Source organism: Toxorhynchites rutilus, chromosome 3 (assembly GCF_029784135.1).
Source record: "Toxorhynchites rutilus septentrionalis strain SRP chromosome 3, ASM2978413v1, whole genome shotgun sequence".
NCBI classification, from domain to species: domain Eukaryota; kingdom Metazoa; phylum Arthropoda; class Insecta; order Diptera; family Culicidae; genus Toxorhynchites; species Toxorhynchites rutilus.
This window is the reverse complement of record NC_073746.1, coordinates 231,527,372-231,544,730: the sequence shown is the minus strand read 5'-3', so window position 1 is coordinate 231,544,730 and position 17,359 is coordinate 231,527,372.

Here is a 17,359-nt window from a genome sequence, read left to right as displayed (position 1 = left end):
TCTCTACTTTCTACCCATTCTACTCTCCTTACTCTCTACTCTCTCTACTCTCTCTTCACTCCTCATACTCTCCCTACTCTCTACTCTCTCTACTCTCTATACTCTCTACTCTCTACTCTCTACTCTCTCTACTCTCTCTACTCTCTACTCTCTCCACTCTTTTTTTTTTTTTTTTTTTTTTTTTTTTTGGTGAAGAAGGTGGAGATCTTCATAGACACCCAGTCGCCATGTTGACTGGGTAGTGTGAGATTCTTACTCACTAAAACCACCTCCTATGCGCCTTGCCTTTCCCCCCCCGGAACCACCGTTTGGTATTACTTCGGGAGGAGGCTGTGCTCATGCACTCATCTCTATGAATTGCTACTTCTTTGTTCTTCTCTCCATCTTCGTTGGAGCATCGTGAGTATTTTGGTAATAGCAGAATTAACCGCATTCCACGTGCTCTCTTTTTCGCACATTCGTTGAACAACGTTTCCAGCGTTCACATCTGGGCTGATCTCCCGGTACATTTGTTCTCTTTCTTGGACAAAGCGAGGACAGTAGAAAACCACGTGCTCCGGCGTTTCCTCTATTCCATCACACTCAGGGCAAAACGGTGAACTTGCATGGCCGAATCTGTGCAAGTACCGTCTAAAGCAACCATGTCCGGATAAGAATTGCGTCAAGTGGAAATTGACTTCACCGTGCTTTCTTTGTACCCAATTGATTATATTTGGGATCAGTCTGTGGGTCCATCTACCGTTAGGGGTGCTGTTCCACTCCTGCTGCCACTTCCTCATGGAGTCGGCTCTTGCTGTTACTCGAGCTGCTCTATTGCTCTGTGTGCTTGTCGTTCTCAGATTGTAGCACACACTATCTTCGCTCAGAGTGATTTCGATAGGAACCAATCCGGCTATGACACATACCGCCTCCGCAGATATCGTTTTATAGGCACTGGCTACTCTCATCGCCGTCATCCGGTAAGTTCTGTTCAACAGTCTACGGTTTTGTTGTAATTTAAGCGCTGCTGTCCAAGCCGGACCACCGTATCGCAATATCGAAGTGGCTACACTGGCCAGAAGGCGCCTCTTACTACTGCTTGGCCCTGCATTATTGGGCATTATCCTAGCAAACGCCGTGGAAACTTTAGCCGCTTTTTCACACGCGTATTTCACGTGGCTCTTAAAATTGAGTCGGTCGTCTATTATAACACCCAGGTATTTAAGTTCGCGTTTGGAGACGATAGTATGCGCCCCAACTGTTATTTCTGCCTGCTGTACTGCTCTGTGGTTGCTGATTATCACCATTTCTGTTTTGTGGTGTGCGATCCTCAGTTTAGCATCGTTCATCCAATCTTCAACAGTTTGTATTGCCTCAGTAGCCAACATTTCTACCTCCTCTCGGGACTTGCCTGTTACCGTCAAGGATATATCGTCGGCGAAGCCGGTAATCACTACACCCTGCGGAAGCTTCAACCTCAGCACTTCATCGTACATTCCATTCCATAGTGTTGGACCCAAGATGGAACCCTGTGGGACACCCGCTGTTATGTTAAATGACTCCTGTCCCATGTCTGTGTCATAAATCAAAACTCGGTTCTCGAAATAGCTTTTCAGGATCTTACAAACATAGTTTGGTACCGTCAGTCTGTGCAACGCTTCGGCGATAGCTTCCCAGCTGGCACTGTTGAACGCATTTTTTACGTCGACCGTAATTACTGCGCAAAATCGATTTCCACGTTTTTTCTGCTTCAACACTTTTTCAGCTGCTTCGACAACTGACAAGATGGCATCCACCGTAGATTTATTTTTCCGAAATCCGAACTGCATCCTCGAGAGTCCGTGTTCACTTTCTGTGCATCTCGACAGCCTGTTGAGGATGATCTTCTCTAACAGTTTCCCAAGGGTATCAAGGAGGCAAATCGGTCTATACGAGGATGGATCCCCTGGTGGCTTCCCTGGTTTTGGCAGTAGCACCAGTCTCTGCTTCTTCCACATGTCTGGAAAGTACCCCTCATCCAGGCACTTTTGCAGCGTTGCCCTGAAAATGTCAGAGTTCGCTTGTATTGCGGCTTTAACCGCCACATTTGGGATTCCGTCGGGGCCAGGTGTTTTGTTGACTTTTAATTTTCTTGCTGCCGTAATCAGCTCCTCTGTTGACACTCTCTCGACGCGTTCTTCATCATCGCCATATGGCGTTGCTGGCCAGGTAATCGGATCATGCTTCGGGAAGAGACCTTCTACGATTTTCTTCAGCTTATCCGGACAGCTTTCACGGGGCATCGATGGGCCTCTGATTTTGGCCATCACTACCCTATATGCTGTGCCCCAAGGGTTCGCATCGGCATCGCGACATAACTCTTTGAAGCAGTTTCTCTTGCTGGATCTGATTTCGTGCTTAAGGGCGGCTTTTGCCGTTTTGAATAATTCTCTACGCTCTATTCTTTCGCTAGTAGTTCTAGCCCTCTGCATTCTCCTTCTCGCTCGGAGACAGTCCGAGCGAAGGGAGTTAATCACCTCGTTCCACCAATAAACTGGGCAGCGTTCGTTTTTCGGTGTTCTTTTTCTCGGCATGGCGACGTCACATGCTCTCACCATTATACTTGTCAATTCACTGGCGCTCGTGTTATTGACTGATCGTTCCTCTCGGAGTGCTTCCAGGAAGAGATTTTTGTCGAATTCCTTCGACTTCCATCTTCGACCCTCTGTTCTCATTATTCGTCTTTTTACTAAGTTCTGGCTGCCGACGGTATAGCGAATTGCTTGGTGGTCGCTGTGAGTATAATCATCACACACTCTCCAATTAATGTTTGATGCCAGTGTCGGACTGCAAAATGTGACATCAATAATTGATTCTCGACCATCTCTATGGAAGGTGCTGGTGCAACCTTCATTGGCCAGTCTCACATTCAGCTTTGCCAGAGCTTCCAGCAGACTAAAGCCCCTCGTGTTGGTAAATCTGCTACCCCATTCCACTGCCCAGGCATTGAAGTCTCCGCCGATGACTATAGGGCTCCTTCCTACGAGATCTTCGGTTAGATTGTGGAGCATCTGATCAAACTGCTCTATCGTCCATCTCGGGGGGGCATAGCAGCTACATACGAATATTCCATTTATTTTGGCTATCACGAACCCTTCATATGCGTTGGATACCACTTCCTGGATGGGGTATCTTCCCGTTGTCTTCACTGCAGCTATTCTAGCTTTGTCGGTCACCCAGTTTCCGTTATCTGGAGGTACTTGATACGGCTCTGCTATGATCGCTACATCGCATTTGGTTTCTGATGCGGCTTGCCATAGCAATTGTTGCGCCGTGTCGCAGTGATTCAGGTTTATCTGGGTTACCTCCATTTGGTTATTGCTGCCATCGCCCTTTTAAAGACCGGGCATCTCGGTCCCCCTGTAGCGTGGTCCTTCTCTTCCTCAGTCGTGCAGAGCAAGCACCTTGGGGGCTTCGTACAATTCTTTGCCAAATGCCCCTTGTCGCCGCATCTTATACAGAGCTCCGATCTGTCAGGTCCTTTACAGTACTTTGCTTGGTGGCCAAAGTCCATGCATTTGAAACACCTAGATACTTGCTGGATAGCTCTCAGGGAGCACACCGTCCATCCGACTTTCATCTTACCAGCCTCCAACAGCTTGCTGGCTGCGGTTCTTGGCAGTCTTAAGGTTGCTATTTGGGTATTTCCAAATGCTTTCCTCAACCTGATTGATATGGGGACTTCTCCCAGCTTAAACTGTTCATTCAGGGCTTCTTTCAATTCGGTATCTGTAGTGATCTCATCCAGGTTTCTACATTCTACCACTGTTTCTTGGGACAGAGCTTTCACTTTCGCTGTTTCGCCCAACGATTTCTCGACAAGCTCTTTATAAGTTGAGCTTTTAATCGTTGGGTCCTTCTTTAATTCGAACAGCAATTGTCCATTTTGAGTTCGCCTTACTTTGGCCACGTTTTCTCCGAGATTTTTCAGGGACGGATCCTCTTTTACTTTCCGCAAGATCTCAGCATATGTTGCAGCGCCCGCTGTAGCCACAATCAGAGCGTCCGGCTTTGGCCTCTCCAGCCTAGGCTTTAATTTTTCTTTCTTCTTCTCTTCTTTTTTCTTTCTTTCGATCTTTTTCCACTCATTTATCTCTTCGTTGTTCTGTTTGCTTTCATCATTAGCCACTTCGCTACCATCTTTCTGTTTCTTTGCTGCCCTTTTCTCTTCAGGAGTTAGTCTTTTCCTTTTCGCGGTTAACGGGGTACTGTCACTCATTGGTGTCGAGATCGCTTCTATCGGCTTACTCTGCACATTCTCTTTCAGTGCGTTCTCCGCCTTTTCAGCTTTTGCTCTCCAGAATTGTTGCTCGCGTTCGGCTGCTGCAAGCGCCGATTTGATTTTAATCGTCAAGGTCCTTATGACGGCGTGAACGTTACTGCGAGGCTTAATGTACTCGTAGAGTTCATCAGATGCCCTTTTGGCCTCACCCAGCTTAGTTTTCTCGTGTTGCAGGTTTGGCTGCTCTCCGATGTATTTATCGCTTGTGGATTTTGGTGCTGGTGGTTGGCTCAGCGGCGGAGATCTCATCACCTGTCCCCTTCTGGCAAAGATGCCTACCTCTTCGATTTCGCTCTCGATTTCTGTTGAATTTGTTTGGAAACTCATTTTTGTTGTTGGGTCCCAACTCCGGGCCGCTATCTCCGCTCGTTGCACATAGTCGCTATCAGTGATCCCATGGTTATCTATGCAAGCAGTGAGGCCATGCAGGGGGTTGACACGGTCCTTCATGGGGACCGTGTTCAGAGCCAGATCAGCGCAAGTCAGGAATGTGACATCTGACGCCTAGTACCTAGTGCCTGAGCCTAGACGAGCATCGAACGTACCCGAAGACTTGCCAAGTTATTACCGGGACGGGGGCAACCGCGCTATTAGCCCACACGCCGTTTCAGGAAGGTGTCACCCTTCCTTACTCAGGGAACAGTATAGCACGATTGTCAGCCTTTAGCGTCGAAAGTAGTTCTCATCCTTAACATGTCCGTTTTCCGTGTCGTACCAGTATGTCGTAATCAGGATCTTACTGGCGTCAACCCTGATGTGCTCGGCACTCCCTACGTTGCTCCTGTACACGGTATTTCCCCCGTGCAATCTCCATAGGCTTTACCGCGCCCTTACTCGCGTTGTCACCCGATTAGTCGCCTTCTACGACAGGGACAGGGACCAAGACCCGAAGTGCTATTCTAGGCCGGCAGCTCCACGGCTAAACTCTCTCCACTCTCTCTACTCTCTCTTCACTCTTCATACTCTCCCTACTCTCTACTCTCTATACTCTCTACTCTCTACTCTCTCTACTCCCTACTCTCTACTCTCTCTACTCTTTACTCTCTCTACTCTCTTTACTTTCTACTCACTACTATCTCTACTCTCTACTCTCTCTACTCTCTACTCTGTGCTCTCTCTACTCTCCCTACTCTCTCATCTCTCTATTCTCTCTACTTTCTACTCATTCTACTCTCCTTACTCTCTACTCTCTCCACTCTCTCCACGCTCTCTACTCTCTCTCTTTTTTTTTTTTTTTTTTTGGCAGACTTATCTCACTTCTTAACTAGGCGAACCTAGCCAGAATTTTCACCTGCCCCCGGGCTTCTGAATGCCAAAGGGGGACTAGGCTCTGCGGAATGCACGTATCTGCATGCTCGTGCTGTTTCAGTCCTGACCGAGAAATTGTCGGACAATCGCGCAGGTGCTAAGGATGACCGACTTTTGGATGCCGGCCAATTCCTTCTCTATATTCAACACCTTTAGCGCTTCCAGAAGTGTCTTCGGGACAATTCCAGTTCCAGAGAGAACGACTGGAACAATTCTTGGGACCTCCCTTAGCCCCCACAGTTCCTTGAGCTCCACGGCCAATGGTCGGTACTTGCAGATTTTGCGACCGTGGGTCTCCTCCAGATTCTGGTTCAGTGGAATAGCGACATCGATGATGGTGACTTTGCGGTCGCTCTTGTCGTAAACCATTATATCTGGCCGGTTGTGGTGGATCGAGAGGTCGGTCAGAACAGTGCGATCCCAGTACAGCTTGAAACGGTCATTTTCCAGGACAGGTGCAGGCAGGTACCGGTAGTTTGGTACGTTGTCTTCCAGTAGAGCACATTGGAGCGCCAGTTGTCGATGAACAATACGGGCCACGTTGTTGTGGCACTCGGTGTAGGCTGCGTTGGCCAAAACGGGACAGCCTCCCATAATGTGCTCTATGTTTTCACCTGGTTGATGGCACATCCGGCAAATGTCATCAACGTCTTGATGCCAGACGTACCGCCTGCAGTTTCTCGTCGGCATTATCCTGTCCTGGATGGCTATCATGTCGGCTTCTACTACTGAAGAGAGTTCACCACGCGTTAGCCACAGATTAGATGCGGCCTTGTCGACGTGTGGCCGATCCAGTTGATGGGGGTGGGCACCATGCACTGCCTTCTGCTTCCAAGCTGCAATCTTCTCCTCCACTGTCTGCAGATTGCAGTTGAGTTGGTACTCCGCTTGCGCCAAGTGCAGAGCGCTGTATCCTCTGTCGGCGGCGCAGACAGCCCGGTATAGCGCGTTTTGGTTGGCGCGTTCTGCGAAGTACTCGCGCAGTTGTCGTACCTGGGCAACATACAGTGCAGATATGTCGACTATTCCAAGTCCCCCTTCTTTGCGTGGCAGTGAAACTCTCTCCAGTGCCGATTGAGGATGGTGCATTCCGGCCTCTTTAAATGCTTTCCTCATCCTCCTCTCAAGGTCCTCTAGGTCAGTTTTGCTCCATTTGACTACACCAAAACTGAAGGTCAGTAGGGGAACCGCGAATGTGTTGATCGCGCGTACCTTGTTCCCCGCGTTGAGGAAAGTCCTCAGGACACAGTTCACTCGACTCAAGAACTTGTCTCGCAGCTCCGTCTTGATGTCGGAGTGGCGAATCCCGGTGAGCTGTCGGAATCTAAGATATTTATAGGATTCGCCACGAACCATGTCTCTTATGAACTCGCCGTCATAGACCTCGTAACCTCCGGATTCGGTAAGCTGCCCTTTCAGCAGATGGACACAGCGGCACTTGTCAAGGCCGAACTCCATGCAGATGTCCCTGCTTATGTCTTCGACAACCCGGATAGCTACACCTAGACGCTGACGTGAATCAGCGTAGACCTTGAGATCATCCATGTAGAAGGTATGGGTCACTTCTTCGTGGGCGCCGTCGCCATACCTTATTTTATAGCCATGACCGTTTCTATTGAGCGTTCTACTGAGGGGGTTCAGTGCCAGACAAAACCAAAGCGGGCTGAAAGAGTCGCCTTGGAATATCCCCCTCTTTATCTGCAGCGTTCTAGACTGCAACACATTTTCCCCATCACTGAGGTGCAGAGACGTACTCCACTGCCTCATCGCATGCTGCAGGAACCTAACGACGACGGGATCAATTTTGTAGAGCTCCAATACCCGGACGAGAAACGAGTGAGGTATGGAGTCATAAGCCTTCCTGTAATCGATGTAGGCCATACTTAGGTTCCGCTGGTTATATACCGCCTGGCCGACTATGGCTGCGTCGATGATGGCCTGGTCTTTGCAGCCATGCGTATTTTTCCTGCATCCTTTCTGCTCTTCTGCGATGATGTGATGCTGTTCGCAGTGAGCAGAAACTTTGGCGGTAATTATGCTGCTCAGTATTTTGTACAGACTCGATAGGCACGTTATCGGTCTGTACTTTGATGGGTTCAATGTGTTGCTGTCTTTCGGGAGGAGGAAGGTGACGCCACGGGTGGCGAATTCAGGAAGGTTGTGTGGGTCACGTAGCACCTTGTTGAAGCACTCAGCTATCTTTGGATGTGCGACGGTCAGCTTCTTGTGCCAAAAGTTCTGGACACCATCGGGGCCCGGTGCTGCCCAGTTCCTCAGGTACCGCGAGGCTTCGCGGACATCGTTCTCTCCGACGATGATAGCTGGCATCTCTCCAATTTCACCACAACTCTCCTCCTCCCGTCTTAACCACATTTGCCCGTCGCGATGTTCTACTGGGGTCTCCCAAATACCAGCCCAGAAGTTCGTCACATCGCTAATATCTGGCAAACCTTCGCGGTAGTCGGGCTTCTCGTCGCTAATGTGGTCGTAGAACACTTTCTCGTTATCTCTGAACATCCGATTTTGTTCCTGGCGCTTTGCAGAGTCAGAGTAACGTTTCAGCCGTTTTGTAAGGACGCTCAATGGCTGTACCAGTGTGTCGAGTTTTTCCGTCAGCTGGTGAGCTCCCAGCTGGCGAAGTTCAGTAGGCCGCACGATCACAGCAACTTGGCGACATAATTTCACCGATCTGCTGCCTCTTTTGTACGCCATCAGTCTTCCAATTGCGGCGCGCTTGTTTAGGATCCGTTGCTCCAATCTCCTTCGCCATGGAGGCTCACGCCTTTCACGGAGATGTTGGAGCAGTCCGCCTCTTGGCCTAATACGGTATCCTAAACTTTTGGCGGTCGCCACAGCAGCACAGTAAACTTTCAGTTGCAGCTCCTCCATGTTCTCAGCATCAACCAAGTGCAACGGAAGAATGTGCTCGTTCATGAGCTTTACTGCACTTGTCAGCCTGCGGGAATGCTGCAACTTCGGGATCCTGGGGCGCGACAAAGGGTCCGTGTCGCGGAACTGTGAGATCGCCTCGTCGTAATGGAAGACCAGATCGCGTAGTAGTTGTTGATCTGGCTGTGGATCTTCCGGCTCAGAGGGTTGTTGTACTGTGGCCTCCACTGGTGCTGATTCGCGTGCCCCACTCGCGAATGAATTGCTCAGCCGTACTGAACTTCGTCTCGACACATCGCTTGCTCTGCTTGTTCTGGAGCTTAGTTCTCTCTGCACCTGCTGCTTGATCTCGTCGACTTGCGTTTGGGAGAGCATATTGTTGCGTACAATCGCTCTACGCCTCGCGTTCATCGCGTTTTGGTCAAGCCTCCCGACGAACTCTGGATACGCTTCCTCGAACATTGCGAGTATTCGAGGGCGACCGCTCATGTCCGTCTCCAGAGCAGTGCAGATGTAATAGGCGCGGATCACGAATTCGTTCATTTCGTGTGTCCACATGATCCGTCGCCTAGTAGTACCCACAAGTGTGGACGACTGTCGTCTGACAGTCGCAACACGCCTCGTAGGCGCAGCGTTTCGTTGGTGATGTCGATGGCTGCTGTTTCCGTGTGGCGGTAGCTCTTCGGGTTGAACCCGGCTGGTGGCCCGCTCTTACACTTCGCCCTCCAGCCGCTGGCCGCTCGCTCTTACGCCCGTTCCAGAACCAGCTCCAGTTCGGGGACCCTCCTCGGGTGATCGCATTCGTAGTATTCGTCTTGACCTTAGCTCCATTGTCTGGGTGTATCTCCTTTGCCCGGGAGACAGCGGGTTGGCAAGGCCTCCATGACCCGGGAGGCCTTCCCCGGGAGAGATATAGCGCTCTGACTCGCTCGCACCCCCTCACTTAGCCACTTTCGACACCCGTTCTCGGAACCAAGACCAGGTGTGTGTTTCCAGTTCACGCCCGATCTAAAAATGTCGTCATATGATCTTCGTGGAGGCGTGAGATAGGAACATTTGAGACCAACAGGTAGGCTCCTACCCTAGTGTTGATCCCCATTTGAGAACCTTTTTTTTTTTTTTTTTTTTTTGGCAGACTTATCTCACTTCTTAACTAGGCGAACCTAGCCAGAATTTTCACCTGCCCCCGGGCTTCTGAATGCCAAAGGGGGACTAGGCTCTGCGGAATGCACGTATCTGCATGCTCGTGCTGTTTCAGTCCTGACCGAGAAATTGTCGGACAATCGCGCAGGTGCTAAGGATGACCGACTTTTGGATGCCGGCCAATTTCTTCTCCATATTCAACACCTTTAGCGCTTCCAGAAGTGTCTTCGGGACAATTCCAGTTCCAGAGAGAACGACTGGAACAATTCTTGGGACCTCCCTTAGCCCCCACAGTTCCTTGAGCTCCACGGCCAATGGTCGGTACTTGCAGATTTTGGTTCAGTGGAATAGCGACATCGATGATGGTGACTTTGCGGTCGCTCTTGTCGTAAACCATTATATCTGGCCGGTTGTGGTGGATCGAGAGGTCGGTCAGAACAGTGCGATCCCAGTACAGCTTGAAACGGTCATTTTCCAGGACAGGTGCAGGCAGGTACCGGTAGTTTGGTACGTTGTCTTCCAGTAGAGCACATTGGAGCGCCAGTTGTCGATGAACAATACGGGCCACGTTGTTGTGGCACTCGGTGTAGGCTGCGTTGGCCAAAACGGGACAGCCTCCCATAATGTGCTCTATGTTTTCACCTGGTTGATGGCACATCCGGCAAATGTCATCAACGTCTTGATGCCAGACGTACCGCCTGCAGTTTCTCGTCGGCATTATCCTGTCCTGGATGGCTATCATGTCGGCTTCTACTACTGAAGAGAGTTCACCACGCGTTAGCCACAGATTAGATGCGGCCTTGTCGACGTGTGGCCGATCCAGTTGATGGGGGTGGGCACCATGCACTGCCTTCTGCTTCCAAGCTGCAATCTTCTCCTCCACTGTCTGCAGATTGCAGTTGAGTTGGTACTCCGCTTGCGCCAAGTGCAGAGCGCTGTATCCTCTGTCGGCGGCGCAGACAGCCCGGTATAGCGCGTTTTGGTTGGCGCGTTCTGCGAAGTACTCGCGCAGTTGTCGTACCTGGGCAACACACAGTGCAGATATGTCGACTATTCCAAGTCCCCCTTCTTTGCGTGGCAGTGAAACTCTCTCCAGTGCCGATTGAGGATGGTGCATTCCGGCCTCTTTAAATGCTTTCCTCATCCTCCTCTCAAGGTCCTCTAGGTCAGTTTTGCTCCATTTGACTACACCAAAACTGAAGGTCCGCAGGGGAACCGCGAATGTGTTGATCACGCGTACCTTGTTCCCCGCGTTGAGGAAAGTCCTCAGGACACAGTTCACTCGACTCAAGAACTTGTCTCGCAGCTCCGTCTTGATGTCGGAGTGGCGAATCCCGGTGAGCTGTCGGAATCTAAGATATTTATAGGATTCGCCACGAACCATGTCTCTTATGAACTCGCCGTCATAGACCTCGTAACCTCCGGATTCGGTAAGCTGCCCTTTCAGCAGATGGACACAGCGGCACTTGTCAAGGCCGAACTCCATGCAGATGTCCCTGCTTATGTCTTCGACAACCCGGATAGCTACACCTAGACGCTGACGTGAATCAGCGTAGACCTTGAGATCATCCATGTAGAAGGTATGGGTCACTTCTTCGTGGGCGCCGTCGCCATACCTTATTTTATAGCCATGACCGTTTCTATTGAGCGTTCTACTGAGGGGGTTCAGTGCCAGACAAAACCAAAGCGGGCTGAAAGAGTCGCCTTGGAATATCCCCCTCTTTATCTGCAGCGTTCTAGACTGCAACACATTTTCCCCATCACTGAGGTGCAGAGACGTACTCCACTGCCTCATCGCATGCTGCAGGAACCTAACGACGACGGGATCAATTTTGTAGAGCTCCAATACCCGGACGAGAAACGAGTGAGGTATGGAGTCATAAGCCTTCCTGTAATCGATGTAGGCCATACTTAGGTTCCGCTGGTTATATACCGCCTGGCCGACTATGGCTGCGTCGATGATGGCCTGGTCTTTGCAGCCATGCGTATTTTTCCTGCATCCTTTCTGCTCTTCTGCGATGATGTGATGCTGTTCGCAGTGAGCAGAAACTTTGGCGGTAATTATGCTGCTCAGTATTTTGTACAGACTCGATAGGCACGTTATCGGTCTGTACTTTGATGGGTTCAATGTGTTGCTGTCTTTCGGGAGGAGGAAGGTGACGCCACGGGTGGCGAATTCAGGAAGGTTGTGTGGGTCACGTAGCACCTTGTTGAAGCACTCAGCTATCTTTGGATGTGCGACGGTCAGCTTCTTGTGCCAAAAGTTCTGGACACCATCGGGGCCCGGTGCTGCCCAGTTCCTCAGGTACCGCGAGGCTTCGCGGACATCGTTCTCTCCGACGATGATAGCTGGCATCTCTCCAATTTCACCACAACTCTCCTCCTCCCGTCTTAACCACATTTGCCCGTCGCGATGTTCTACTGGGGTCTCCCAAATACCAGCCCAGAAGTTCGTCACATCGCTAATATCTGGCAAACCTTCGCGGTAGTCGGGCTTCTCGTCGCTAATGTGGTCGTAGAACACTTTCTCGTTATCTCTGAACATCCGATTTTGTTCCTGGCGCTTTGCAGAGTCAGAGTAACGTTTCAGCCGTTTTGTAAGGACGCTCAATGGCTGTACCAGTGTGTCGAGTTTTTCCGTCAGCTGGTGAGCTCCCAGCTGGCGAAGTTCAGTAGGCCGCACGATCACAGCAACTTGGCGACATAATTTCACCGATCTGCTGCCTCTTTTGTACGCCATCAGTCTTCCAATTGCGGCGCGCTTGTTTAGGATCCGTTGCTCCAATCTCCTTCGCCATGGAGGCTCACGCCTTTCACGGAGATGTTGGAGCAGTCCGCTTCTTGGCCTAATACGGTATCCTAAACTTTTGGCGGTCGCCACAGCAGCACAGTAAACTTTCAGTTGCAGCTCCTCCATGTTCTCAGCATCAACCAAGTGCAACGGAAGAATGTGCTCGTTCATGAGCTTTACTGCACTTGTCAGCCTGCGGGAATGCTGCAACTTCGGGATCCTGGGGCGCGACAAAGGGTCCGTGTCGCGGAACTGTGAGATCGCCTCGTCGTAATGGAAGACCAGATCGCGTAGTAGTTGTTGATCTGGCTGTGGATCTTCCGGCTCAGAGGGTTGTTGTACTGTGGCCTCCACTGGTGCTGATTCGCGTGCCCCACTCGCGAATGAATTGCTCAGCCGTACTGAACTTCGTCTCGACACATCGCTTGCTCTGCTTGTTCTGGAGCTTAGTTCTCTCTGCACCTGCTGCTTGATCTCGTCGACTTGCGTTTGGGAGAGCATATTGTTGCGTACAATCGCTCTACGCCTCGCGTTCATCGCGTTTTGGTCAAGCCTCCCGACGAACTCTGGATACGCTTCCTCGAACATTGCGAGTATTCGAGGGCGACCGCTCATGTCCGTCTCCAGAGCAGTGCAGATGTAATAGGCGCGGATCACGAATTCGTTCATTTCGTGTGTCCACATGATCCGTCGCCTAGTAGTACCCACAAGTGTGGACGACTGTCGTCTGACAGTCGCAACACGCCTCGTAGGCGCAGCGTTTCGTTGGTGATGTCGATGGCTGCTGTTTCCGTGTGGCGGTAGCTCTTCGGGTTGAACCCGGCTGGTGGCCCGCTCTTGCACTTCGCCCTCCAGCCGCTGGCCGCTCGCTCTTACGCCCGTTCCAGAACCAGCTCCAGTTCGGGGACCCTCCTCGGGTGATCGCATTCGTAGTATTCGTCTTGACCTTAGCTCCATTGTCTGGGTGTATCTCCTTTGCCCGGGAGACAGCGGGTTGGCAAGGCCTCCATGACCCGGGAGGCCTTCCCCGGGAGAGATATAGCGCTCTGACTCGCTCGCACCCCCTCACTTAGCCACTTTCGACACCCGTTCTCGGAACCAAGACCAGGTGTGTGTTTCCAGTTCACGCCCGATCTAAAAATGTCGTCATATGATCTTCGTGGAGGCGTGAGATAGGAACATTTGAGACCAACAGGTAGGCTCCTACCCTAGTGTTGATCCCCATTTGAGAACCTTTTTTTTTTTTTTTTTTTTGGCAGACTTATCTCACTTCTTAACTAGGCGAACCTAGCCAGAATTTTCACCTGCCCCCGGGCTTCTGAATGCCAAAGGGGGACTAGGCTCTGCGGAATGCACGTATCTGCATGCTCGTGCTGTTTCAGTCCTGACCGAGAAATTGTCGGACAATCGCGCAGGTGCTAAGGATGACCGACTTTTGGATGCCGGCCAATTTCTTCTCCATATTCAACACCTTTAGCGCTTCCAGAAGTGTCTTCGGGACAATTCCAGTTCCAGAGAGAACGACTGGAACAATTCTTGGGACCTCCCTTAGCCCCCACAGTTCCTTGAGCTCCACGGCCAATGGTCGGTACTTGCAGATTTTGGTTCAGTGGAATAGCGACATCGATAATGGTGACTTTGCGGTCGCTCTTGTCGTAAACCATTATATCTGGCCGGTTGTGGTGGATCGAGAGGTCGGTCAGAACAGTGCGATCCCAGTACAGCTTGAAACGGTCATTTTCCAGGACAGGTGCAGGCAGGTACCGGTAGTTTGGTACGTTGTCTTCCAGTAGAGCACATTGGAGCGCCAGTTGTCGATGAACAATACGGGCCACGTTGTTGTGGCACTCGGTGTAGGCTGCGTTGGCCAAAACGGGACAGCCTCCCATAATGTGCTCTATGTTTTCACCTGGTTGATGGCACATCCGGCAAATGTCATCAACGTCTTGATGCCAGACGTACCGCCTGCAGTTTCTCGTCGGCATTATCCTGTCCTGGATGGCTATCATGTCGGCTTCTACTACTGAAGAGAGTTCACCACGCGTTAGCCACAGATTAGATGCGGCCTTGTCGACGTGTGGCCGATCCAGTTGATGGGGGTGGGCACCATGCACTGCCTTCTGCTTCCAAGCTGCAATCTTCTCCTCCACTGTCTGCAGATTGCAGTTGAGTTGGTACTCCGCTTGCGCCAAGTGCAGAGCGCTGTATCCTCTGTCGGCGGCGCAGACAGCCCGGTATAGCGCGTTTTGGTTGGCGCGTTCTGCGAAGTACTCGCGCAGTTGTCGTACCTGGGCAACACACAGTGCAGATATGTCGACTATTCCAAGTCCCCCTTCTTTGCGTGGCAGTGAAACTCTCTCCAGTGCCGATTGAGGATGGTGCATTCCGGCCTCTTTAAATGCTTTCCTCATCCTCCTCTCAAGGTCCTCTAGGTCAGTTTTGCTCCATTTGACTACACCAAAACTGAAGGTCCGCAGGGGAACCGCGAATGTGTTGATCACGCGTACCTTGTTCCCCGCGTTGAGGAAAGTCCTCAGGACACAGTTCACTCGACTCAAGAACTTGTCTCGCAGCTCCGTCTTGATGGCGAATCCCGGTGAGCTGTCGGAATCCAAGATATTTATAGGATTCGCCACGAACCATGTCTCTTATGAACTCGCCGTCATAGACCTCGTAACCTCCGGATTCGGTAAGCTGCCCTTTCAGCATATGGACACAGCGGCACTTGTCAAGGCCGAACTCCATGCAGATGTCCCTGCTTATGTCTTCGACAACCCGGATAGCTATACCTAGACGCTGACGTGAATCAGCGTAGACCTTGAGATCATCCATGTAGAAGGTATGGGTCACTTCTTCGTGGGCGCCGTCGCCATACCTTATTTTATAGCCATGACCGTTTCTATTGAGCGTCCTACTGAGGGGGTTCAGTGCCAGACAAAACCAAAGCGGGCTGAAAGAGTCGCCTTGGAATATCCCCCTCTTTATCTGCAGCGTTCTAGACTGCAACACATTTTCCCCATCACTGAGGTGCAGAGACGTACTCCACTGCCTCATCGCATGCTGCAGGAACCTAACGACGACGGGATCAATTTTGTAGAGCTCCAATACCCGGACGAGAAACGAGTGAGGTATGGAGTCATAAGCCTTCCTGTAATCGATGTAGGCCATACTTAGGTTCCGCTGGTTATATACCGCCTGGCCGACTATGGCTGCGTCGATGATGGCCTGGTCTTTGCAGCCATGCGTATTTTTCCTGCATCCTTTCTGCTCTTCTGCGATGATGTGATGCTGTTCGCAGTGAGCAGAAACTTTGGCGGTAATTATGCTGCTCAGTATTTTGTACAGACTCGATAGGCACGTTATCGGTCTGTACTTTGATGGGTTCAATGTGTTGCTGTCTTTCGGGAGGAGGAAGGTGACGCCACGGGTGGCGAATTCAGGAAGGTTGTGTGGGTCACGTAGCACCTTGTTGAAGCACTCAGCTATCTTTGGATGTGCGACGGTCAGCTTCTTGTGCCAAAAGTTCTGGACACCATCGGGGCCCGGTGCTGCCCAGTTCCTCAGGTACCGCGAGGCTTCGCGGACATCGTTCTCTCCGACGATGATAGCTGGCATCTCTCCAATTTCACCACAACTCTCCTCCTCCCGTCTTAACCACATTTGCCCGTCGCGATGTTCTACTGGGGTCTCCCAAATACCAGCCCAGAAGTTCGTCACATCGCTAATATCTGGCAAACCTTCGCGGTAGTCGGGCTTCTCGTCGCTAATGTGGTCGTAGAACGCTTTCTCGTTATCTCTGAACATCCGATTTTGTTCCTGGCGCTTTGCAGAGTCAGAGTAACGTTTCAGCCGTTTTGTAAGGACGCTGAATTGCTGTACCAGTGTGTCGAGTTTTTCCGTCAGCTGGTGAGCTCCCAGCTGGCGAAGTTCAGTAGGCCGCACGATCACAGCAACTTGGCGACATAATTTCACCGATCTGCTGCCTCTTTTGTACGCCATCAGTCTTCCAATTGCGGTGCGCTTGTTTAGGATCCGTTGCTCCAATCTCCTTCGCCATGGAGGCTCACGCCTTTCACGGAGATGTTGGAGCAGTCCGCCTCTTGGCCTAATACGGTATCCTAAACTTTTGGCGGTCGCCACAGCAGCACAGTAAACTTTCAGTTGCAGCTCCTCCATGTTCTCAGCATCAACCAAGTGCAACGGAAGAACGTGCTCGTTCATGAGCTTTACTGCACTTGTCAGCCTGCGGGAATGCTGCAACTTCGGGATCCTGGGGCGCGACAAAGGGTCCGTGTCGCGGAACTGTGAGATCGCCTCGTCGTAATGGAAGACCAGATCGCGTAGTAGTTGTTGATCTGGCTGTGGATCTTCCGGCTCAGAGGGTTGTTGTACTGTGGCCTCCACTGGTGCTGATTCGCGTGCCCCACTCGCGAATGAATTGCTCAGCCGTACTGAACTTCGTCTCGACACATCGCTTGCTCTGCTTGTTCTGGAGCTTAGTTCTCTCTGCACCTGCTGCTTGATCTCGTCGACTTGCGTTTGGGAGAGCATATTGTTGCGTACAATCGCTCTACGCCTCGCGTTCATCGCGTTTTGGTCAAGCCTCCCGACGAACTCTGGATACGCTTCCTCGAACATTGCGAGTATTCGAGGGCGACCGCTCATGTCCGTCTCCAAAGCAGTGCAGATGTAATAGGCGCGGATCACGAATTCGTTCATTTCGTGTGTCCACATGATCCGTCGCCTAGTAGTACCCACAAGTGTGGACGACTGTCGTCTGACAGTCGCAACACGCCTCGTAGGCGCAGCGTTTCGTTGGTGATGTCGATGGCTGCTGTTTCCGTGTGGCAGTAGCTCTTCGGGTTGAACCCGGCTGGTGGCCCGCTCTTGCACTTCGCCCTCCAGCCGCTGGCCGCTCGCTCTTACGC